Here is a 26,255-nt window from a genome sequence, read left to right as displayed (position 1 = left end):
CAATTTATTTGGAATTCAACCCCTATTACAAAACATCATTCAAGATTAGTGTGTACTTGTGTGTTCAGGAGTGGTGGAAAGGGTTAAATAGCTTCATTCTATAAAGATGACAGCTATTCAAATACTCATGCAATAAATAACCACTGGCATCCAAGAGGATGCTGGGTATTTGATGACCTCTGCCTTGTATTTCAAATACAAGTCGAACACCTGTGTTACTGCTTAGGGATTAAGCTCTTCATGTTTTCCCCAGAACTTGATGATTCTTCTTACTAACAGCTGCAGCTGATGCAGAAGACAACAAATTTTCAGACCTCTGTAGACTGGACTTTCTCTGCTTCTTCTGGAAACATTTATTTTGGAAACATTCAGTTGCTGGTTTGTATACATATTACTTTTACACAAAGCAAATATGCGTTAGCAATCTGAGTAGATGTGAGCATCAGAAAATAAGGCAATATAATCCGTCAGGGAGATCCCCAATGAAATTGCCTCCAGCAGGCAGCAATTTCAATGCAGCGACTTTTAGCAGAAACACTTCTGTACATTAGATAAGAGCTGTTGTTAATGGAGAGCATTTCAGATGCTTCAGTGGTGCTTTGGTTTCATGTTGTTGACCTGACTCTTACAAATTTACATCTATGTGGAAAGCACATGAAACCCTCTAGCACTGCAAACATTGTACTAAGTTATATAAATAGAAGGGATGTTTGCAGAACACAGCAAGTGCTTCTCCTGTTCAACATAATGGTGATGAGGCCTCAACTGGGAACACTTGGCCTAATCCAGCACCTCGAAAGGTATCACCAGAGGTCTCACAATGTAGTCTAGGAAGACAGATAAGAAGAAATGGGATTTACTTCTGGATAATGTAATAAAAAGTGACATGATAAGTCTTCATGCACCTGAAAGGCTGCTGCAAAGGTGAAAGGTCTGGGGTCTTGGTCTGTGATGGGTAGGATAAGAAGTAGATTCAGATTATGGTAAAAGAGATCCAGATTAATCACTATGAAAAAGCTAAAGCAAAAAGAGATAATCATGAGAGCAGAACAACTTGCCTGGGTAGATCTTGGTGTTTTCAGCCTTGGAGGTCTCTAAGGGGAAAACCGATAGGACAGAGGTGCTTTCACAGAGACGGAGCTAGATGACCTCTCAGCATCCCTCCCAGTCTGCCCTGTAATTCAGCAATTGTCTCCTCATTTGAAAATCCATGTGCTGTGTTTTTGCTTGGTAACTCCCAAAGTGTCCCAGACTGTGCTCCAGGACTGTATGCTTATCATGGAATCTGCTGTTCTCAGTAGTTAAAGTGATTACAAATTCCCACAGGAGTGGCCATCCACCTGGCAAGTTCCAAGTTTTGGAAAGTCTTCAGAAAATAATTTAAGATTTCCTGGACATTTTTACGGTGAAAATAGTTTTGATACCATGAAGATACTAAAAATTTCCTTGCATTTCCTTCTGTAACTGTCTTCCTTGTTATAATGCTTGTCTAACCAGCGGCAGCTGGCCTTCATGAACCTTTAGTAATTTATTTTAGAAACTGAATATATAAAAAAATCAGGCCCTGTTTTTATATATTGATTTTTCAAAATGGGGCACTGTGCCATAATGTGATCTTATTTTGAGCAGCAGCTTACCGCCTTTCAAGAACTCACTCTTGAACAACAGTATTTTTCCTCTGGCTTGGTTTGGGACTACTGCCTTGACTGTTGGTCAGCTTAGCGGAGGCACCCAGTTTTATAGTGCTTGCAGGCAGTCATTCACAGACTTTGCTGGGGCGAGGTGATTGTTATCTAGCCCAGTGCTAAACAGCAGAACTGTAAAAGCCTCAGGGAAGACACAGCAATGGGCTCACCTTGCACATTACAAGTCTGGAACATCAGTATTCTACTAGGCTGAGATGCAGAATTTCATCTTTCTGAGCTTTTTTTATATGGAGTAACCCTTTTTGTACTGATCTCGCAGCCCCTTGTTCTTGTGTGCTTTCAAGGGTGTGTTTTATTAGCCTGAAGTTCTCTCTGATATTGCTTTCCACCCTCCTCCTACTCTGAACACTACGTGCATGCAGTAAAAGGAGACACGTAAAGGAAGCACAGTGCTTTGTTTTTGCTTTAGTTCTACTTGTTTAAACTCTTCCTCTTACAGTGTATTGTGAAAACTCCTCTGGGAATACGAAGCATAATGATGCAAATAACCCTGTCATATGACTAAGGCTCTCTGTTGCTGGATTCCAAGATAGCAAGACAGCTATAGACAGCTTCATTCTGAGTGCAGATGGCTCTTCAATTCCCTAATGGGAATTGTTCAGGTCCTTATTAGCATTTTACAAAGATTAAACTGATAGCCCTCCTGATTGTTCAGAGGCCAAGTGCTCAGCTAGTAATCAATGGACACACCATACGCATTGGCCTCTTTGAGAGCATTTTAAAAAGTCTTTCGTGTTGCATATGCTCTCCTCCATCTACTTCCATTATTCAAAAATCTAACACATCATAATCTAACACATCCTCATCTTACATCTTTGTAGGGAAGGAGATATTATTTGGTTATCAAGTTAGGAAGAGCTGCTGCCTCACCTGCAGAGAACTACTACCCCACTAACCATGGTTGGTTTCAGAGGCAGGAATATTCACTGATGCAGGTGCTACTGCCATCTGGTACTTGCACGTGTATGAACATATGCACTACTCAGGTGAGGACAGATATCTTTGCCAGATTTTCCACCACGTAAGCTGACTCAGCGGGCTCTCTACTGATTGCAACTGGTAGCTCTAATTTCAATGCTCATGGAAACTCCATCAGTAATTAGAGTGGGTTGAGCCAAGTTTGTATCAGCTGAAGGCTTTCCTCCATCTGTTCTCAGACAGGGATATAGATAGTGATTTGGGAATTGTGCACTTCAGGTTGATATTTGTTGCACCACACAGTAGTAAGAATTTCCACAGCCATGTCATGAGCTCATTTTGTGCATCTTTTATGAATGGTATCCATTTTGTTTTGGATCATGTTATTGTAGTACCTAACTGCTTTTCATGTCAAAATCAAGCCCCACACCGTTAATAGATTATGAAGATCAAAACTTCTGTTAAGATAGGGTTGGAAAATTGTGGCTTTGATATGAGATTGGAACTGTATGGATCTGGATATGACAGATGTTTGAATTACCTCTGCTGGAAAGGCTTGTTGAAAGGAACAGTGGACTACTTTTGTATTACCAATGCTGTTACTACATAATCCTGAGTTTGTTCTTAATTCCTAATTCCTGGATTATTCACAGTGCTTCTATACTGGTTTGCATTCCTGCTCTGTTCAGGTGCACATCAGCTGACTCCCCTGGCATACTCAACATAGTGTGGGCAGACAGCACATCTATGTGGTTATGCTTACACACAGTGGTACAGACAGAGATAAAGCATTTATAGATAAACGGTATGCAAATATATGTATGCTTACAGACATATTGGGTATATATAAATGTTGGATGGAAAGTGCTCTTCCTGACTACTAGTCCAGATGTAGAGCACTGTTAGTAAGCAGTAGTTTCTGAGACCATTTAGAAGTATGCATGTACATACAAACCTATGTACTCATATATTACACACTTGTATGCTCTCCTCAGTACCTTCCTGAAGAATAAGATTTTGTGTGTTATTAAACACAAGTTATAAGGAGTGACTGAGGGAGCTGGGGCTGCTCAGCCTGGATGAGAGGAGTCTTAGGGGAGATCTCATCACTCTCTAAAACTTCCAGAGAGGAATTTGTGTTGAGTAGGGTGTTGCCCTCAGGTGACATGTAGGCTCAAGTCCCTCCAGTGAGGTTTGTATTGGATATAAGGAAGGATGTCTTTACAGAGAGGCAGTCAGGCATCGGAGCATGCTGCCCAGGGAAGCGGTGAAGCCTCCATCCCTGGAGGTATTTGAGATGTGCAGATGTGATACTGAGGGACGCGGATTAGCCATGGGACTCCAGGCTGATGGCTAGACTTGCTCTTGGAGATGATTTCCAACCTAGGCGGTTCTGTCATACAAGAACCAGCTGACAGCGGCTGACAATGCTTCACGTTACGCAGTTATTCTGTGATAATGGAGCCAGGCATCCACTTGACGTAATTCTCTCGGTCTCACAGAGCACGCACACGCGAACAGCGATTTCTGAGCGCACGACACGATCCAAACAGGGGGAGTTGCCATGACCACAGCTCCAACCTTCTCCCAAGCCAACCCTAAACAAAAATATATTTAGCTCTTCCTCGCGATGACTTTATAAGCGCCTCTCCAGCCATTCCAAGCTCCGATCCACACCTTCCTCCCGCCGGTTTCTATGCGCCTCCTAATCCTCGCGGCGGTCAACGGGGGCAGCTGAGGCGCGGCTCTCACGAGGGGAGCGAAGACCCAGTTGGGTGCGACGGCGGCGGGCAGGGAGAGCCGTGGAGGGGCGGCACCCGCCCCGGTGGGTATATCCGTTTGCGGGCAGGCACGCGCACCCCAACGGTTGTTGACGCGCGTTCCCGCCGCGCCGCCCGGGGCGCTTTAAGCGGTCGCGTCTCGGCCCCGCCCCCTTCCTTTCTCATCTCCGCTCCTCCGATCCCGTTTGGCGCGCCCTGGCCTCGCCCCGCCGCGCGGCCAATCGGCGTCGGGCCTGTCCGATTCGAGCGCGTGGAGCGTACCACCGCCGCCGAGCGCGGGGGTGCAGGGGGGCAACGCGTCCCTTTGCGGCGGCGCGCCGCGCCTGGCCGCGTGGTCTTCTTTTCCCAATCCTTCCACCTCTCCCTTTCAGGGCTCCGCGTGCCCGGCGGCAGGAGCCGCTGCCCTCCCGCTGATGAGAGCGGGGCGGGGGGCGGGGGCGTTTCTCCGGCACGCGCTCCTCCCTCGCGACGCTCTTCGCTCCGCGCGCGGGCTGCCAAGGTGTGCGCGCGCGCGCCGCCGCCCCTCCGTCCGCGGCGGGCAGGGCCAGTCGGGCCGCGCCGAGCCCCGCCGGCAGCGCCACGGGCGGCATGAGGCGAAGGCAAGTGCGGGAGGGCAGCGAGCCCCGGGGCGGGGAGGGGGGCGCCGCTCGACGGGACGCAGCCGGACGCGGTGCCGCAGAGCTCCGGGCGCCGCTCGGCTCCTCGTCCTGCGCCTGCCGCAGTATCGCGGCGCGCTCCCGGCGCTCCGTCGCGGCGCCGTGCGCGGCGCCCCCGCGGCCGGGCGGGATCGCGCGGGTTCGTGTTCGGTCCGCGCAGGGTGCCGGCCCCGCGTCTGGCTGAGGAGCGCTCGGTGCCGGGCGTGCCCGCGCTTCTGCCTCCTTTCCGCGTTCCGCCGTTTTGTTCCGATGGGGATGCGGGTGTTTGGGATGCGCTTAAGGTGCGGGAGCGGCGAACAAAGCGGCGCGGAGCTCCTTCCGTCGGAGCGGCAGCCCGCGGTCCCGCCGCACGGCTCCGCGCTGCCGGATGCCGCCCAGGTGGGGTCGGTGCGGGCCGGCCGGAGCTGCCCGCGGGACGGGGCGGGCGGAGAGACGCTGCTGGGAGCCCCGCGTGCCTCCGCTGCGCTCCTTTCTGTGCCGGCGGGTCCTCTGACCCCGGCCGGAAGGCTCGGAGGCTCGGCGCTGTCGTTGCTTCTGCGTTTCGCGTGGAACGGCCCGCACTGCCGTAGAGGGTTTAGGAGTAGCCGAGTGAAGAGGCTGCCGGTGGGCTATCCGGGCACGGAACTGACAGCGCATTGGAGCCCGTCCTAGTTACAGACTGAAAGCGACAAGTTAAAAATCCATACTGGAGATTTCGAGCGTACCTAAGCATCTATCTGAATAGTCTTCTTTGTTCTGTGGTCCTACTAACACTGTCTTTCTTCATTTCTTGCTGAGAATGTGCTTATTCTACATATTTTTCAGTGTCCGGTTTCAAGGGCTTGTGTTTGTGTTGGTTATCCTGCAGAGATGTGTTTGGTAAGAATAACTGGCCGTGTGGGAATTAACCTCTTTAATCACAGGAGTGTTTCCACTGCTCTGGGATCCCATGGATGCTCACTTGTGAGAAACTAAACTCAGGACTGTTAGATTGAAGGTGACAGTGTTGTTTTAAGCCATCCAGAAGTCTGCTACGTGCCGATCTGCAGCTGAGAATGACAAATTCAGACTCTGCTTATAGAACAGCTGCGTTTATATGTAGCTTGGAGCTTGCTGCAGTACGTATGGATGAGAATAGAAGTATATAAGTGCTCACTAGGTGTGCACTCATTCATATCGTAGTCTGCAATCAAAAGGTTGTACCTTGTAGCTAATAGATGGACCCGGATATCTGACAGTCCTTAAAGCAATGGATAGGGAAACTCCTCTTAAATGCTACAGGAGGACCATTTAGGTTTTCCTTTTAACAGTCACTTAAAAGTATTTATGCAGAAAACATAACTAATGGTTGCATTGGTTATGAATGATTCGTATCAGAATGTTTGTCTTCAGGAAGTCCTGAGTATAAATCCTGTCCTTGACTAATTCTGTGTGTTAAGAAAGGACTGGTAAGTGGTATGTGACAGTGTATTCGTGGTGTAAACCTGAACACTGGTGGCCGAGGTCAGAATGACATTTTATTTTAGGCTTGCTTACCTCTGTGGTTTTACATATCCTGCTTTTAACCTTCCTCTGTTCACATTTAGGAGCATTCTGCAAATGTGCCTCTTGAGAAAGCTTAGCTGATTTGCAGGTGCTGTTCTCCTTCCATAAAAACTACAGTGCTGTTAATTTCTTGTTTGAGGGCTTAGTTACCGATGTGTGCATGGTAGTGCAGGGCTGGTGCTGTTCTGCTTTGGGAGAAAGTTGGGGCAGAGCTGGTACTCAGCTGGATGTGCTCCTCTCTGCTTGCAGGATTTCAGAATGACTTCTCAGTCACTCGCTTAATCCACTCATGGATTAACTCTCCTTTTTTATTCCCCCGCCCGCCCTGCTTTGCACACACAGTGGCTGTATTGCCAGCGTAATCTTAGAGTTGTATTCAGCACGGCTCAAGGTAAAGAGGAGAGGGAGAACTGTCCGTGCTGATGCCGTCTGTCTTTGTTCCAAATGGCATCGCTTCTTGACTGTCGCGGAAAACTGGTGAGAGCAGCAGTGGAGCCTATGTGTGGTCCTTTGTTGTTGTTACAGTTTTAATTCAGTGCTGTTACCCTAGAGAAGGCTTAGGTGTTTTGATCCCATTGCCATCCAGCTGCGATAACAGTCTGGTCGAAGCTTGCTTCAGCCGTGCAGCATCCAGCACTGTGTTGTAGGAATCCATTCTCTGCTGCTTGATATACATCTTAACAGCGTGGGATGGAAACATCCTTCAGCTTACGGTTACAGTTTTCCATCCGAGTAGTTCTCAGTCAGGGCTATGATCTGTGATATGTAAGGTCCAAGCACGGAGTCACTTACACCAGTAAAACACACATGCTCTTAGGGCTTGTCTTACCTCTGTAGTCTGTTATTATTATGCGGCTTTAACTGAAATGCCAGCTGCAGAGATGCTGCTTGCAATTACAGAGGTGGCAATAAAGCAGTAATGATACTGATCTAGCATTCATTCTGCAATTTGTAAAAGACGTGATGAAGTGCAAGAGGCAGGCACTTTTTCTTTGTTAGGAGGGGAGACCAACACAACAAACAGCAAGAGGTGAGCCAATATAGGCACATCAAATCACCACCCTTTCCTTCCTTTTTCTCCTCCTCCCTCCCAAGCTGAATGACATCTTCTGTTATAATTGCGCAAGGGAGGGGGAGAAAGGGAAAACACATTTGGGAGAATGTAAACGTGCACTCTTGATGCTGTGTGTGAGAGATCAGCATGTAGCCAGGGCTTGTGAAGGGTGCGAAAACATCTGGATTTCAACAAGCTTTTGGGATGGAGACACTGAATTACTTGTCTGTTCCAGCTTTTTCTCATTAATTTTGACTCTAGTTAGGGTAAGTAGTTAGTAAGGCTCTAACAGCATTTGGTTTCTTGATGTAAACACTGAACTGACATGGACCATAGCTCTTAACCATTTTGTCCATGTTGCCTCTTGAAGAGGCACAGTGATGCTCTTGAGCATCTTACGATAGAAACTCAGTGCCCTTTTGTAAGACACAATTGAAGGAGTGGGAGGTTGCTCACCTCTGTGGACAGCTTCTCTTTTGCTCCCTGCTCCTTTTCAGTTTGATCAAACAGCAGGTTTTTGGCTTAGCAGCAAGAGGAAGCTGATGCATCTCTCTTCATTTTCTGAGGCATTTGTATTGTCTCCATTCAAACACAGTCGGTGTGACTAGGAAAGGAAGTGCAAGGTCTTGCTGTTCTTAAACAGCAGTAAATTAACAACAGAACCATTTCAGGGTCCCAGTTTCATCCCACTGTTCTCGAGGAGAATTCATAATTTTTCTGCTAAAGATGTGCAGTAGCAGCATAGCTTCTTACTGAAGGTAGAAACCCTGTTGTTCCAACAGGAATCAGCTGTTCGGAAATTGTTGTTTTTGCAATAGACAACATGACAAACTGCATTTCATTTTTTTAGAAAGGGTTCTGAAGAAAGCTATGGAAATCATGAGGAAAACCTTTTTACCACATTCCTTTCTCTCAGCCTGTCATTTCTGCCTTCTCCCCAGATCTTTATCTGGATTATATGTTAACTTTTTTCTTTCTTTCTCCATGGCATCTCTGAGATATGATCTTTTGTGTCTAGCCATATGGTTAAAACTAGTCTAGGCTGTTCTTGCTTTGTGTCTGGTTTTCTTTTTGACACTCAACCATTCAAAACAGTGACCATTTTTACTGAAAGAAGTGCTTTTGTTTGCTTGCCATTAAGGCTTTAGAAAAAATCATTTCTATGTGGGTCCTGCAGCTACATGCATAAACTGGTTTTCTTCTTGGTCAGTTTCAGCTGTCATTGAGAGTGGCATGCTATGGAGAATCTGACGCAGTCTCAGCTGTCAAGCTGCTAACCTTCAGGCCGGCACTAAAGCCTCCTTGTTTTCATAGAATCATGGAATGGCCTGGGTTGAAAAGGACCTCAAGGATCATCTAGGTTCAACCCCGTGCTGTGGACAGGGTTAAAACCACTAGACCAGACTGCCCAGAGCCACATCCAAGGACAGGATTTTGTCTCTACCTTGTTGATCCTGAAAGAGGAGTGGCAGATGTAAGTGCTGTTATCTCATCATGAGGGTCTCACAAACACCAATGGAGCTGCCTCATCCTCTGCCTTGAGAACTGCAAGGAAGTCCTTAGTGCCATCCTCTACCACTGGCTAAACTGCAACAGCTAGACAGTGGTTGTGTGAGCTACTGCTTATTGTTATGAATGCATGAGCCTTTTTGCTGTTCTCCCTTCTTTCTTTGAAATTAATTGTCTGGCTATCATCCCGTCCCTTGAGTTGGAGATTGTGTGCAGGAGATGTGCTTTCTTCTGCTCCTTGTAGCATACTGTACAATAGACTTCTGATTTAGGCTGGTAGTCTCAAGCTTCTAACTTTACATTACAAAACAAAGCTTCAGTCCTTCAGTTTTCCATTTTCTGTGCTGATTATTTCCAACATTAGGAATGTTTATCTGATGGTTTGGGTCTTTTGCTGTGTTTGTCTGCATCAGTATTCCAGCCGTACAGCTTAATTAAAATCTGGGAAATAACCTGCCTACTGTATCAATTTCCTCTTTGGCCAGCAGGAAATTGTTCCGTATTACTGCTTTCTGCCCTGTTGTTGGAAGTAATTCCTCTGAATCTGCAGTGCTTTGAAGTGAGGCAAGGCTTGCAGGGAAGGCTTGCTTGTGCTTGAAGGAAGAGGGCATTTCAGTGCACGGAAGACTTGTATTAAGGAAAAGCGTCTTCCTTTAAAGCTTTGCTTTAGTTACATCCTTTATCGTCATGGCTGTGTTATTCTTTGGATTGAGCTTTTTGTGGTGTGTCTCAGGAAGTCTTAGGGTATAATGCCGCTACTCATCAAGTAACTTTTGAATTGAAGTGACTTAATGGATAGCATAACTTTAAGTGGTCTCCCTTTAACTTATTGAGATCTCTTTAAGTCTGTAAGGAGGCTTCTTGCTGGAAGGTTTTTTTTTTCTTTTCTTAAAAGAAATTGTGTATGCGGAAGCCTTATCTTTGTGGGATCATATCTTGTTATCTCTGCCATGCCAGTAAAAGTCTTGTGGCTGTGCAAGTCCTATCTAACATTGGCATCTCTTTGTGGTTCTGGTAGAACAGTGTTGGTTCTATTGGGATGGTTGGGAATTCCTTCTTGCCCTTCTGTTAGACTCTCTAAAATGTGGTGTGTGGTTACACAGCTGTTGAAGTGGGCTTCTATTTGGACAGGTCCTGTGAAAAGGACAGCAGAACCGCTGCTCCATTTCTGTAAGATACTGAAGCTTGCAGAGATTTGCACTATTTAACACTTGGATTTTTTTCAGGGTTCATTCAAGAAATGAAACTTGAGGCAACTGAAACCAAATTTGGCTCAAACCAGTTAAACCCAGCAACAGTTGGTACTTTTACCCACCCATATAACAGACTACTTACTCTGGGTCTCCTGCTGGGACACTTGCAACACCACATCTTGTGACTGGAGCATGGGAGGCTTTCTCATTTCTGTTGTGTGGTGATCTGCACAGAAAGATGCAGTATTTGCATAGAAATCTTGCTTTAAATAGTGAAATGGCAGAATGCTTCACTAATCTTTCTTCGTAGAGCAAAGTTATTTCTTTAGCAAGCTTGTGTGCACTGTGTATGGTACTCCAGCTGCTATAAACAGAGTTCTGCTTGGTTTAGGAGGGAAAAACTACCTTGCCAGGAAGGACAAACGGTTTATGGGCAAGTGGCATACTTTTGGTGATTCACTTAGCCAAGGTAAATCACTCATTAAGCGAGGCTCCCACTGAGAATTCTCTAGAGCTGTGCCTCTTCCTGCTTTGATTGTAAAGAAAGATTAGTTCAGAGTTAGCCTTTGTGTATGGTTTCCTTGGTGAGCCTGTGGAGGTCGGTGCTGCATGCCTGGTGTTTCAGGTTTCTTCTGGGTCTTATAAGTGTCACTGGTCTTGTTATGGACTTTCCTGGGAGAGTTAGGACTGCTTGCAAGTGCAGAAAGTGTATGAGAAGACTGGGTGTCAGTGATGCATGGTCTCCATCCAGTACTTCAAAACATAGAAGTTTGTGTGAAAATGGAGCAGTTATTTAGAAGATAACAGCAGGAGATAGCTACTAATAATTCCCCACAATGAATTGTTATCTCCACACTCTAGAGAAGGCAGATGGGCTACAACTGGGACCACTGTTCTATCCTAATATTAGTTGTGTTGCTTTTGCATTACATATAATGCCTGCTGTGTTACACTTACACTTGGAGACTTAGCTAGGATTCTGCTGTGCCAAATACTGTATTAAAGCATGGAAAACAAGTCCCTGCTCATACATCTATTATCTCCATATATCTATTTGCTTAAATAAGGCAGATGAGAGTAAAAGAATGCAAATACAATTTTCTGTACAAGTTTTGAATTTGGTGCATTGAATAAGATTTTATTTGACAGTGAATTTATTTCAAGATGTGAACCAACTATAAATCATTCTGTGGGACGCTCCTGAAGTAGCAAAAAGTCAGTTGTGGGTTTTTGGGGAGCTGTGCATCCGTAAGAGGTATGTATTTATGCAGGATCCTTTGTGTTGGAATAACCAGTTTGCATTCAGGCCATAGGTCCCTGGCACATCCTCTGTCTTTCAACTTCTGTCAGCTTGGTCAACCTTCATGACATCAAGTGGATTTCCTGCTGAACTGTTGCTCAGACAGCTCTTTGCACTCATACCACATTGTCCATGTTCCTTGCACTAGTATCCTACCCAGACAGTAAGTGTTGGGACTTCCTAAAGTCAGAACTATTCCACATGGCAACTTAAATGCTGATCTGCAGTCTACTGATACTGTCACGATATGGTTGTGGTCACGAGTGTATGGTTCATGAGGGGAAGAGACACCCGATCCACATTCCCTCTGGCACAGAAGAGAGATCCTTCTTGTTGTGTGTGCTGCACATGAAGCATGTAGCCCCTCTCTCATTTCTTGCTTGTTTATGTTTTGACTGTTCTTTACCCTCCTGTCTCTTTTTGTCCCCTTTCTAGCCAGTGCCTTCCCAAGAGGCAGAATCTTCTGGCCTGGTAGGGCTGAACTTTAGATTCTTTACAAAGTGTTCCTTTTGGTTGTCACCTCCTACATATTTTCCTTCCTTTAACCTACTGCCCTCTTTTTCAGGTTTCTGGTCTCCCACTACTGTTTCCCACCTCCTGGGCTACTTACTCTTCTACTCTTCTTTGGTGCAGGGAGGAGAAACTAGGAAAATTTTGTTGGCAATTGCTATTAAGCCTTTTTGTAACAGGGTGAGCCAGGAGAAACAAATGTAAGAGCAGAGTATGTCTCATGGACTGGATGAGCTGTGCAGCTTGCTGGATTTTGTTCTTTTTTTTTTTTTTGGCCGGGGAGGGGGAGGGGAAGGGTATCAATTGATGTTAATTTAGAAATGGAATAGTCTCAGCTGTGATCTAAAACAGCTAAATTGCTTGGATAGTGTCACTTGAGATGTTTGCTTCCCTTTAGAAGAAGTCTTCTGCTAATGTGCCCTTTTGCGGGCATTTGTCTAGATGTCTCATCAGTCTGGAGAGGCTTGTTTTAGTGCTATCTGCACTCTCGGGAGTTTATTTTTAAATAGTTACTGAAGCAACAGTCTTGTAAAATGCTGCAGTGCTAAGATAGAGAGCATTAAAGTGTTTAGTAATCCTCCAAAAGGGTAGATTGAAAAAATGTCTTTCTTTGTTCCTTTCTCTAATGCTAGCTGATAGTATTGGTGAAACTACATTCTGGGAGTAGGCTTATTTACTTCATGAATAGATGGTTTCATAAATTTATTCCTCAAAACTCTTCTACTCTAGTTTAAAAGGTGGATATTCCTAAACTGAACTTATGTCAAAACCAAATGCTTGAGTTCAGGAACTACTGTGCACTGTCCTTCATTCTCTGCTATGAAAACATGACTTTCTGACTTCTGCCTTCTTGAGGTGGGCTGTGTCTCAAGATAGTCGCTGTGGCTGTTGTGAAGCAGTAGTGCTTCACAAGCCTAATTATATTACTTTCTGCAGTAAATACAGGAGGAGGATCCTGTTAACTTTCCTTCTTTGTGCCAAAAAGTTGGGTTCTTTGCTGTTTCCACTACACCAGAAAATTTCAAAGAAAACATTTCTCAAAGAGGTCAGGTAGCCTTATCATGTTGTATTCCTGTATCATTTTATTAATCTACAGTTTTCAATTCAGTTGTGCCAGTATAACAGTTACACTTCATTAAGGTGTTGATTTCATTTGGAATTGTGTTATGTCTAGATGACTTCACAAAGCTAGATTGTCTTTAAGGTTCCTTCCATCCCAAGCAATTCCATGATTCATTTAATTGGTGAATCAGATGATTAATGGAATGCAATCCCAAACATCAGTACAGACGGAGTGATGAATGGACACAGAGCAGCTCTGCAGGAAGGAATTGGGGCTTCAGGTAGAAAAGCTCAACAAGAGCAGGCAGTGTGCACTTGTGAGCCTGGAAGGTCAATAGTATCCTGGATTTTAGGAAAAGAATGGGTGACCAGCAGGGTCAGGGCGAAGGAGGTGGCTGTCCCCCTCTACTCTGCCCATGTGAGGCCTCGTCTGGAGTTCAGGCCTGCAGCCCCCAGTACCAGAAAGACATGGAGTTGTTGGAGCAGCTCTAGAGGAGATCAGTAAATCTGATCCGAGGGCTGGAGCATCTCTCCCATGAAGAAAGGTTGAGGAAATTGGGTTTGTTCAGCCTGAAGAAAAGAAGGGTCCAGGGAGACCTCATTACAGTCCGTACCTGAGAGGGTTTGCAAGAATGAGGGGAGGGACTTCTTACAAGGGCATGCATTGATAGGACAAGGTGGTAATGGCTTTGAACTAAAATAAGGGAAATTTAGATTAGATATTGGGAGGAAATTGTTACTCTGAGGGTGGTGAGGCCTTGGCACAGGCTGCCCAAAGAAGCTGTGGGTGCCCATTTCTGGCAGCATTCAAAGTCAGGCTAGATGGGGCCCTGTCAGGAGCAGTTAGCATATAGGAGAATATCTCAGGCAGTAAGGCTTTTTGATGGAAGGCAACAACAGTGGTAAATTCTCTACTGAGCATTATGCATCCCTGCAGACTTTGATAACTTAGAGGCATGATGCTTTCTCACAGTCAGTATCTGCTGGCAAATTCAGCTTAGTACTTTGATTCTAGGTTCTTAAGAAAGCAAGGAATTTCAGAACCATGACATTAAAAAAAAAAAAAGAAAAGAAAAGGAAGTTATTAAGACAAGGAGAAGGACTGACTGAGCCAGGTAGGTTCATGACCTGTAGGAGAGACTTGACCTGGCAGGGCAATGCCAGCTCCATGCTAACCAGTCTTGGTTGTTCCTTTCCTTGTTGGTTGTCACAATAGTGGTGGATCTTGAAGGGAAGACTCTGAAATGGACTGGAAATGAAGTGTTGTCAGATGAACTAGTATGCTGGATTTGAGGATGAAATACCTTAAAATGCTGCATTAATTATGGCAATTCAGGAAGCAGGAACGGGCAGCTGTCTTAGCTTAAGCTGATTTGACTTTTTTAAAAATTGGAATTGTGTTTCACTTGCTATAGTGGTAATTGCAAGTTTTACGGTTTAATTTGTATGACTTAACTGGGTCCTTTGACATGTGACAAAAGAATGGAACGGCCTTCAGGCTGTTTGCAAAGTCAGTCATATCGTTTGGCTGTATTTGGAATAGTTTCTTCACAGCAGTATGGACTTCAGATTTTTCAACGCTGTGAATTAAATGCTGGGCAATACAACACAATCATCACCTGTAATGGTAATGGTTACACTGCATCATCGTTTTGCTGGTACTTGCTGCTTGCTTCATTGTGGAGGCAGTATCATTGAGGATCCCTGGTGCTGGGGAACCTGAGAGCAGGTGATCCTGTTCGCAAATGCAATAATGACTTAAAATATGTAATATTTAAATGGTATTTCATATCAGTTATGTCAATTCTCTGCCCTGTTTCCCCACGTAGAATGCATTTCCTACTTGGAGTAGCTCCTGTCATGCAAAATACAACTTTCTTTTGATATATGGGAGTTCACGGTGAGTTATGCATAGCGAAGGCATGCAGGCTCAGTGGAGTCTGTTATGGCAGTAAAATCTTTAGGTGGCAAGGTCATGGCCATAGGATTAACCTGCGTTCAGCAGTTCTTTCCGTGGAAAGGTGTGCTTGGTGAACATTTGACTTTTTATAAGCTGGCAATATTCAGCTCTTTGTTCTGTGAAGGTCTTAAAAATGGTGGTGATATGAACCCTAGCCAATCCCTTCAGCTCTGAGTTCAAGAGGGCTTTTCTTTGGGAGAAGAGTGAGGAGGCAGGGACGCAGGCTGACCAGACCTTCAATAAACATGTTTAAATTTGTGACAATTTCTTAGAGCACTGAAACTCTGAGCAGTGGTCTGTTGCCTGAGTGTATTCTCACCTGTGAGATGTGGTTGTGGCAGCTTAGAGTGGGGATGGGACATTAGTGATGGACATGAGCTTACTGCATGAGGAGAGCCCTGGTAGTAAGGAGTTAAAATTTGAATAGGAATGAACTGAGGTCAGCAGCACAATCAGTCTGTTCAGTAAATAATTTTCTTTGTATACTTACTCCATTCTTTCACTCATTATTTGCTCCACTTATTCTTTTCCCTTCCTACACACACACACACAACACACACACACACACACACACATGCTTGCAGTCACACAGTTTTTCTGGCTTTATTATTCTCTCTCGCCTTAGTTATTGCCTTTCAGTGGCCACTTGTCACTGTGACCCTCCCTTTGGCCAAGGAACTGTACATATAGGTTTCCTGTGCAGGATCCACCTTCGAGCTGGGATGGACACCTCTGCTCAGCTTTGGAGATTCCAGACTGCTTTCTGGCTGCTCTTGTGAGTCTGCTTGTTCTGAGCACTGCAGTGGTTACACAGAATGCAGCGCACAGGAGGGAGAGAGCTGTGCAGCCAAACACAGAGGAATTAGGAGCTCTTTCCCACCTCTTTTCCCGTCTGTGGTGGCAGGCTGTGAGCTCTTGGGTGAGTGAGCATCTGATATGTGGCATGCTTTGTTCCAAAATTCAGGGGGATGTCTCTTAAATTGCCATGCTGTTACTGAGAATTTGGGTGAATGTGGGACGAAGCATTGGTTAATGCTAGAGTCTGCAAAATACAGCAGGCTTTCGTGCTGGTGCCTGGATGCGATGCTATGAAAAGAGAAAGCTTCAGAGGGTCTCGTATCTGAGGATCCACAGAAACCAGCAGGAGGGAGAGTAGGATTTGGGGGGATGAGTGACCTTGAATGTCCATTCCATTGAAACAATGTAGGTGTGACTTGTGTTTAGGGAAATATTTTCTGGGAGGCCCTTTGTTTGGGTGGGGACAGCTTAAATGTTCTGTATCTCTGTAGAGATCCATTTTGATTTTTCAGTGAAAGTATAATAGCTACATCATGTCACCTCTTCATGCGATATTATAAATGTTCCTGTCCCCAGGCTTCTGAAAGATGTGCCAAATCTCTTGTGGATATTGAATTGGCTTAAGGCCTCACGAGTAAGAAGAAATAAATGTATAGCAGGCATACTGGAGCAATTGCATGGCAACTATCAAGATGGCAGCCTGTGAATAATCAGGCATAAGTTTTGGGCAGGAGGGGGTCTTTGGGTCTGCACAGCTTAGCAACCTACAGCCTAATAATTCTTGCCTGCTGTTGGAGCCTCTGTGCTGCTTTCCTTTAGGGCATTGTTTCCTCCTTCAATCTTCTGAGATTTTTATGCTTTCCATTGTGTTTTCTTAAATAAAAAGGCAACTCTAGAAGCAAACAAACAAAATTCCTCTCTTGCTTGACTTGTGCTTTTCACTTAAAAATGGTTTTTCTTTCCAGCGTTATTAAAACCAGGACTTTTCTCAGCTAGACTGCAGCTGCAGAGCCAGTGGGGTAAAATGAGTATAGTGCTTGATTCGAGAGTTCATTTTTTTTTTTTTTTACATCTCTTGAATTGAATGTTGATAACAGCAAAGCTACAAATCTGACCATACTAAAGGGAGACAGGAGTTTATTGTTCCCTTAACAGACTATATACAGCTTTCCTGTAGCTACACTGTTTAGTGGAGTGGGTTACTTTTTGGTAAACAGATGGGCTTTGAGACCTCAGGTCCTTCACATCTGAAACAGTAGAAGCAATCATCAAAGCTAAATGTCAAAGGGGAACAATTAGAAGGGTGTATTTTCTGGAAGTGTCTTGGGCAGTGCTCCTGCCTCCAGCTGCTTGGTTTTTATCCTGGGGTGCTGTGTCCTTTTCTCATCTTGTTGTCACCCAGGACAGCTGTCTGGTCAGACATGAGAAGTCTGATCAGAAAACTGATTTCAGTTTAAAAGTAGCCTTGCTGGAAGGAAAGATAGCAAAACTGGTCTGGTATGCAGTGCAGTTCCACAGTGGTTGTAATGGCACAGGTGGGGATGGCTTGGTGATGGGGCTGCTGTCTCTGAGACCAAAGTTCCCTGTTAGCTGGTGTGTGCTTTCCCTCATAGATCTGTAAACTTCTCAGTTGTGCTTGTGAGCTTGGCCACTTCTGCTTGCATCAGCTGGACTTGTAAAGAAAAATCCCCTTTCCTGTGGAGGAACCCTATAAAAATATTCGTAATGGCAAAATGTATACTAGTTGTTCATTCTTAATTATTACCAAATATGTTGAGAATCCTGAGCCTTCTAATAACTGAAGAAATAACTACATTTTCCTGTTAATTAGTGACTCAAAGCAGCATGGTAATAATGATTAGAATACTATAACTGGGTTTGGGATTGTTTTAGTCTTTTGAAGAACTAATTTTTAGATTAATGTTCCAAGTACCATTTGGGTTTTACTGAGATTCTTCTAGCCAAGTAGTTCCCCTTTGATTCTTTCAGAGGGCTTTGCACTGATCCAGGAGGGCTCCCTGTCCATCAGTGTGCCCTTAGGATGGTGCTTTCAAGTCAAATTAAGTAGGAGTCACTGTGTGTCAGGATCTGTTTAGGAAGTGATAGAGTGGAATTAACTTGGCCAAGAAGGCCAAATGATATCCTGAGGTGCATTAAAAAGAGTGTGGCCAGCAGGTTGAGGGAGGTGATTCTCCCCCTCTACTCTGCACTGGTGAGGTCACACTTAGACTACTGTGTCCAGTTCTGGGTTCCCCAGTTGAAAAAAAGACAGGGATCTCCTAGAAGGAGTCCAGTGGAGGGCCACAAAGATGATAAAGGGCCTGGAGCATCTCCTGTGTAAGGAAAGGATGAACAACCTGTGTCTGTTCAGCCTGGGGAAAAGAAGACTGAGCGGGAATCTGATAAGCGTTTATAAATATCTGAAGGGAAATAGGAAGCAAATGGATGAAGCCAGGCTCTTCTTGGTGGTGCTTAGCAATAAGACAAGAAGCAGTGACCTAAAACTTGAACATAGGAAGTTCCATACTAATATGTAGAAGAACCTCTTTACAGTAAGGGTGATGGAACACTGGAACAGGTTGCCAAGTGAGGTTGTGTCTCCTTTGATATTCAAGACCCACCTGGATGCCTACCTGTATGACCTATTGTAGGGAACCTGCTTTGGCAGGGGGATTGGATTCACTGATCTCCCTTCTAACCCCTGCAATTCTGTGAAAAACAACTTTCTATAAAGTCTCACCACACTTGGAGAATGAAACGAGGTGATCTGTCTCACTGCCTGAAGAAACTGAGTCCTAACCTTGACAGGTTCAAATGTTACTTACATACACAAAAAGCCTCAAAGGGAAATTGAAAGGAAATAAAATTGGAAAGGAAGGATCCATCCGTCTTTCCTATTTCACAGAACTTGTGTATGAAGCAGGGTGCAATGTGCAGGAGATATTCAAGGTTGCTTTTCTGTCGTTCTCCTGTACTTTGCTCTCTAGTTTAGATAAGCATTTGCAGCACTGCAGGATTTCTGTCTGTAGCCTGTTCTTATCTGGGAAAGTAGTGTTACCTTTTAAACCGGTGAGAATACTATTGATCTAACACTGCTCTGAAGTCCTTTCATCTTGATTGTTCCAGCCATTTTATAAAAGGGATAAAAGCCTGTGTCCCTTTGGCTTTTGAAGGAAAATGCACGAAGTGCAGGGTTGTATTGTAGATGACCTTTGTGAGCTTAGACACGGCTAGGATAAGAATCCACATCACTTCCTGGGATCAGTACATTAAGAAGAAGACTTTCAGTGTCTGTGAATATACAAGTTTGAGGGCATGAAATAGCAACTTATGCAAATACTAATGAATCCTTACATCTGTTTTCACATATGCATATGGGTATGAATTTGCAAGATAGTGTGGGTGTGAATAGATGCAGACCTGGGAAAATTGTGATAGCTTGTAACTGTGCCACTTGGCACGTAGTGTGTATACAAACGCATACTTGCAAAATAGTATTCAAAGTAAAGTAATTTCTACCTTCTCTTCTCTCTGAAAAGAGTCATGAACCCTAGGTGTTTTTTTTTGTTGTTGTTGTTGTTGTTTTTTTTTTAAGTGTAATTACTACTTGTGACAATCTTAAACAGTCTTTCCCACTTTCTTGGTGACTTTCTGAATGGGAACCAGTGCTGTGTGACACTGTCTGCATCCTCAAGTAGTCAAGCCCAGTAATGATACAGATGAAGAAGTGAATGGCATTGGAGTCAACCCAACAACTGTCTTCAGTGTCTCTGTGATGTAGGATTGGAGTAATGGGTGAAGTTGGCAATTTCACTGGACTGCTTGTTAGGAAAGCTACTTCTAGGGATGTATGCATTAGCCTTTTATTTATTCATTTTGAGATTTGTGATTCATAGTAGTTTCAAAAAATACTTCGGAAATTATTAGCATGTTTTCTTACAGTTTGCTGCTATATCTACAGTGTTATTGAAGCCCCTCCTTGACACCTTTAGTGTTACTGAAATTTCCATTGTACTTTATGGTCTCTCTCTGCTACTTTTATTCCTTTTACTTTTTTTTCTTGTAGCAAGAGCATCAGTGTTTGATTCTGCAGCCTTCCTGTTGGCACAACTATCATTCTGATGTAAATGTTGAAAGACTGCTGCTTCACGGGGGAACACAGACACTGTGTGGATAATTTGAGAAATGGGAATACAGCGTTCTTCACTCCTTGGGCCAGCCCTGAGTTATTAATTAGTTAGACCATTCGGTAATTTTGTATAATTTGATGCTCTTTCAGGAAACCAAGGAACCAGTATTTCTGTTTTTATTAACTTTGTCATTGTAATACAAAGTATACAATTGAGTGACAAAGATGGACTTGATTGTGATTCTTCCTTCTGCTGTCCTCTTCCTGCAGACCTCACAACTGATGCCTTTATAAAAAAATAAAACAAAAATGCTACCTATATGCATGTTTAGTCCATGAACTTTCTATAAATTGTCAAGTCTCCTCAGCTGACACAGGGAGCCATACTGAAAAATGAAGTATAGTTATCCTTGTACGATACTGCTTCTGGCAGTACTCACACATTCTGGTTTCTTAAGGTGCCAAATAACAGATGGAAGGAGGAACAAAACAACACCAAACAAACCTGGAGGCAGGGAAGATCAGTGCACGAGCCATTCTCATACAGTAGAAACTAGTAAATTAATAGGCAGTCAGATACTGAATTGGACTGAGTTGGAGTCGATAATTGAGAATCAGTGCATGCTCATCCATTTTCCAAGGCAGTGCGTGATCCTGTTGCTATTGCAGTATTTGCCTCTGGAGTAAGGCTGTGTGCTACATCTAGTTGTGATCCTTCTTGATGGATTTCCTCTCTTGAAATCACTGTGCCCTAGGATACTTTTTTTTAATGTCACTCAGTACAATGGAAGTGATTTCTTCTTCTTCCCTTTTTTTTTTTTTTTTCTTTTTCCTTCTGGTCACACTGAGTTATTTGCTTGCAAATTACATTATGGAGATGATTTCCATAAACAGTTAGGTAGCATCTCAGAAACCTTTCTGTGTGTGTGTATGTGTATGTGTGTGTGTGTGTGTGTGTGTGTGTGTGTGTATGTGTGTGTTTAAGGTCAGCTAGCAGAGAAGAGACAGCTCAATTTGCCAGGAGTAATGTAGAGCAGGAGCTCTTGCTGCTCCTGCTTGGCCCTTTAATAGGGATGAAGCATAAGATTAATAAGGAAAAATGAAATCAACCACTGCCTTCAGAAAGGGAAGTAAGCAGAACAGCTTTGAGTGGATTTTGTCTTCTAATGCCAGCTTATTAATTTTAGTAAGCCTGACTTGTTTCTTATTTTCATCATACTTTTGAAAGATTCCAGATTTTTATGGCTGTTTTTAACACTTCTGATTGAGAGGAGTACATTCTCCTATGCAATTAGAAGTGCTGACTGCAGGTTTTGTGGAAAGATGGTAAATCGTGCCTAGGTCAGTACTGACATTAATGATGAGACATAATAAAAACTCAAACAATCCATAGACTTGTGACTGTGTTTTCTCGTCTCACATGCAGTTCGTCAGCTGGAAGAAATGTGTGTGGTGTGGATTTTTTTATTTTATTTTATTTTTTTTCCCTCCAGACTCTGTTCTGACTTCTGGAGGCACTTAAATGAGCAAATGACTTTCTTCTTTTCCTGGCTTGTTCTTTCAGTCTGTCTGAAATGCATTTCACATATAGATTTTGTGTAGGGTTTTTGAATGGTTGACTTGCCAGATGTGAAGGCACAACTTGGACAGCTTTGTTGGTAAATAGCAGCATTAAAAACAAAATAAAGAAATCTAAAAATGGTGTGCCTTTGCTGCTATAAACCCGGTTGTAATTCCTCTCTTGAAGACTAAGTCCCTTTTTTCCTCAGTAAGTTGAAAAGAAGCCACAAATCTAAGCTGGAATTTGGTGTCTTGACTGGAGGCATTTGAGGTATTTGTTTTGGGATTGAGCTATGTCTTCAGCCTCCATATGCACTCAAGATCTCTGATTAAGGGCAAGTGAAAGGGGCCTTTCCCAGTTTTCTCCTGCTCTGATGCAGTGGTGGCAAGAATCTGTTGTGTGGCTATTTGATAGGGCATTGTTCCTTGGCTGTCAATCCCTTGGACTTTCTGGCATGGGTGTGTTATACAAGAAGTCTGAAAGTCTAGACAGCACTGCAACAGGAATTTGTGGCAAAAGTAACTTTCCTGGTCTTTCTGAGGATCAGTTTCATTACACTGCACTGATAGTTGTCTCTCTAAGTGGCCTTCCTCACAGACCTGGATTCAAGTATTCCACTGAAGTTATTTTGGGACCCTAGACAGATGTCAGCTTCACACTTCTTGTCTCTTTCCGGTATCCAGAGCAAGCTGTGACTTCTCTATGTGCCACAGAAAAAAATGAGATGGCCAGAAATTCAAGGCTCTGGCCCCGGAGAAGTGTCAAGCTTTAAAATATAGAGAACTTATGGTTAGATAACGGGAAGGAAAAGCCCTGCCATTACCATTTATTAATTACTAGTCAGCTTCCCTTATGGGGAATGCTCATCAAGGAGAGAGTGACTTTCCTGTAAGTGCCACTTCTGTGGCGTGGGGGAAGTAAAACTTCAGACCCTGGCTCTGAGAGGAGAGGGCTGCAAAGAGCTTGCAGCATTTCCGACCAGAACTTGATTCACTTTCGGTCTGGTGGCAGTATGAACTTATTGAAACAAACTCTGATTCTAAGGTGAGTGCTTACAGCAACAAAGAAACCATCAAATGTTTCCTTTTGTTAGTTTTTAATGAAACAGCTGAAGCATAGGAGGCTATCTCATACCCAGCTGCAAGTTTCTTCTGCCTTTCTATGAAAGAGAGTGGCTTCTTGGAAAATGTGTAATCTTCGTACTGTATTCATAACTTGTGTGTTCTGTGAAAAAGGCAAGATACTTCCATTTCCTATTATTGTTGCACAGAAGTCAGGAGCGCTACCCAGTACGTGCAGCATGTTAGTAAGACTTATGTTGTTTTTCTTCATGTATTTGTGTATCTGCAGCAGCAGCTGCAATTTGAACTTTCATTGCTCTCCTCTTTCCTAGGCATATTATGCTTACCACTTATGTTATGACTGTGCAGTGGAGATTCATTTGGCACAATGAAGAAATGCAATTTTCTTGAGTATCTTGCTGCTTTGAAAATGTTCTACTGCTACTGGTTTCAAGTCAGATGTATACTATGCTAACAGAGCAAATCTTTGAGATCTGTCAGCTTGATGATGTGTCATGTTCTTTTACATAGCTGGTTTTCTCCTGTAGTGAAAAGACATTTATAAATGCCACCGTAACAAATGAACACACCGAATTTAATAGGTGCAACAGCACACACGCCGGCTCTAAGCTTCTCTAAAGCTTTGTGCTATACATTACTGCTGCAGTTTGATTTGCAGAAAAAATGTTTTCTTCTGCTTGTGGAGTTGAAACTTGACAGCTGGGGATTGCCCTGCAGTGACAACAGGTTTGGGACATGCAGTGCTGTTTGGTTCAACTTCTACGAAGCAGAAGCAAAAACATAAACCAGTTTCTTTTGACTTTGTAAGGTTACTGTGGCCGGTAAGTGAGGACAGGCCTGTTGACATTAGCCCTGTTCTAACACAAATGCCCTATTCTATTCTTTACAAAATGACTATATAAATTGGATTTAAGTATTATTTTTGGCAGTAATGTGATTTAAATCCTTTCTAAATAAACACAAGCCTCGTTACGAATGAGATAAATAATTATCATTGCATACATTAAAAGCATCATTTTGAATGTAAAGGAGCAGAATTTAATCCTAAAATCCTAGCTGTGTGCCTGATTCTCTTTAACTCTTCCCCTAAATGGACAGGATACAGCTACCTTTCTTTGTCAGTGGTGAGGTGTAGAAATGTAGCATCATGCTGACTCTGCAGGTAACAAATATTTTCCCATTCTGTTCCTCATGAGTGCTCTAGTGTTTGTAGTGTTACCTTACATGCTAGGGCTGTCTGCTTTCCTGGGTCACAGCCCATAAACCAAAACAGCTGTTTTGCTTTTTTCTTCTCATGGTAGGAAAACTCCATGTTTGGAGTGCAAAGCAGCCTGTGCAAAGAAGATAACTATAGGGTTGAAGCTTTTGGGAGTGGGCTTGGCTCTATCACCGGCTGCTGTCAGCTTGCCCTGGACTTTGTTAGAAGACAGATAGAGGCTCTTGAAAAGCCAGAGCTGTGTTGGTATGTTGAAGTGCTACAGACTGGGGAGAGCTCAGTTTGCATAGATTGTGGTGTTTATAACAGTATTCTTCTCTCAGGTGGGGCACCATTTAACTGTTCAAGCAAATTCATGCTGCTGGAAGAAGATCTGGACTGGCATCCATTGGAGAGAGAAACTAAGGTTGATGGCATGGGCTGAGGCAAAGGGGGCAATGTGAAGAAAGGGAGAACTTACTGCACTGCAGGTGTTCTTCAGTTTTAAATTGTTGACAAATGACCTTGATTACAACTTTGCCAGAAGCTTTCCTCTCAGTAAAATCACTGAAATTGGTTTGTATGGAGATCAGGTGTATTGATGTCATCCTAAATAGTGAGGATGTGATATTCTACACTCCTACGTGTGTTTCCAGCATTGCAGAGTTGCCTTTTTGGAATTGAGTGCAGTCACAGCAGGAGCAGCTTCTTTTTCACAGCAGAACACTTCTTGCGGGACTTCCTATAGGACCTAAGGAGACAGGATCCAAACTATGGTGAGAATTGATGAAACTTAAGCGTGTGGAAATTTTAGGCTCTTCTAAAATACTAGCTTTGAAGGCTTACATCCTTGGAAACCTGGGACTCTGGACAAATTAGTTGAACTGAAAAGTAGCTTTAAATTGAGAAACTTATCAATTTCTAGAAAAAAAAAATTTGTGCCCTGGCATAAAAACTTAGCCTTCTGAGTGTTGTCATAGCCTTCTCTTTATGTTAGGTGAGCTTGATGGCCTCTCCAAGATTTTTGTGTGCAACAAACAGTTTAATCAACTTTAAGTTCATTTGGACTTTGAAGGCCCTAATTGCTTCAGCAGATTACTGCTAGGAGCTGAACTAAGTATGTTTTGTCAAACATGAAAAGTTTAGCATGGTGTGATATTTCTTGGGCAATGGACGAGGAGAGGAAGGGTCATGGAAGAAGAGCTGAGTGTCTCCATCTGAGTCCATGTGAAACTTGCTGTCCAGTTTGTAGGATGTGCATTGGAGGAAAGGCCATTTACGTAAGTTTGCTCCTGACTTGTTTTCCCCAGTGCCTCAGATATCTTACTCTGAGCAGGATATCTTCTCCTCTGTTGAGGAGAACCCTCCTTATAATGCACTGGCTTATTTAATTCATCTTCTGCAGATCAGGAACTGGTTTTTCTGCCCTCTTAGAGTGCATACTGGTATTCTGCACCATTCTGGGGGAGGAGACTGCTTTGTAAGGTGCACTTAGTGATATTATGCTGCTGTGAAAAGGAAGAAATCTATCCATCTGGGTAGAGACACTTCCTGGTGGAGTTCTGGTTGTGTATGAGGAAATATGCAGAATTGGATGATTGTTTTAAAATAATTGTCTCTACACTGTTTACTTTGTTGAGATGGTTGGGATGGTATCCAGCAAATTGCTGCCAGTGAACCGAGAGTTGCAATATAGAGATGGGAAAGGCTTACTGAGGTTTGAGCTGAGGTGGCTGTAGCCCTGATTGGCACACTGACTTGAAAAGGTCCTGAATTGCATCCCAGTCACAGGGCTTCCAGGGCTACTTTTGGCTAGAAAGCAGAATTTTAAGCTCTTGCTTTTAACTCCTAGCTCTAAGAGTCTGTGTGTTGATGCTCTTTGTGCCTTAATTTTTCTAGCACTGGGGCTAGTCATCCCTTTTTGAATGTTAGGATAATGTTCTCTCACTGTTCAGAGGCTCAGGAGATTTGCTTTGCTTCAGGAATCTTCATCTGCTGCGGTCTCATGTGAAAGCGAGTAGTTTGTTGGTGAGCCTTTTTGTTAGATGGAAAGGATTGATATAAAAGTAAAGATGTTTTGGAATACACACAGATGATTCTGCAGTGAAGTTTCTTTTTGTAGGATGAATCTTTGCAAGAGTTGGGCTAACAAACTTATGGTTTTGCATTTTAGTCAGGCCTGTTCACTTATTTCCACAAAGTAAACCTAGTAGCCATTGTGAGAATGGTTTCTGTTGAATAGTTCAGACTTCACAAATAGTTTTATAAGGTGAGTAGGAGAGGCTGTTGCTGGATGTTAAATATTGGTAGAGTCCTA

General features: G+C 43.6%; 1 protein-coding gene across 14 annotated transcripts in view; it reads left to right on the top strand.

Annotated features, from left to right (window-relative positions):
• Nucleotides 1-4,865: 4,865 nt before the first annotated feature.
• Nucleotides 4,866-26,255, top strand: part of MICAL3 (microtubule associated monooxygenase, calponin and LIM domain containing 3) — a 155,753-nt gene continuing 134,363 nt past the window's right edge. For all 14 annotated transcript variants that reach the window (XM_085230538.1, XM_085230526.1, XM_085230521.1 and 11 more), the window contains exon 1: nt 4,866-5,004. The gene's annotated coding sequence lies outside the window, so the exon portion shown is untranslated. The remainder of the gene's footprint in view (nt 5,005-26,255) is intronic.

Source organism: Meleagris gallopavo, chromosome 1, assembly GCF_905368555.1.
Source record: "Meleagris gallopavo chromosome 1, MGAL_WU_HG_1.1, whole genome shotgun sequence".
Taxonomy (NCBI): domain Eukaryota; kingdom Metazoa; phylum Chordata; class Aves; order Galliformes; family Phasianidae; genus Meleagris; species Meleagris gallopavo.
This window is presented reverse-complemented; position numbering and strand designations above follow the sequence as displayed.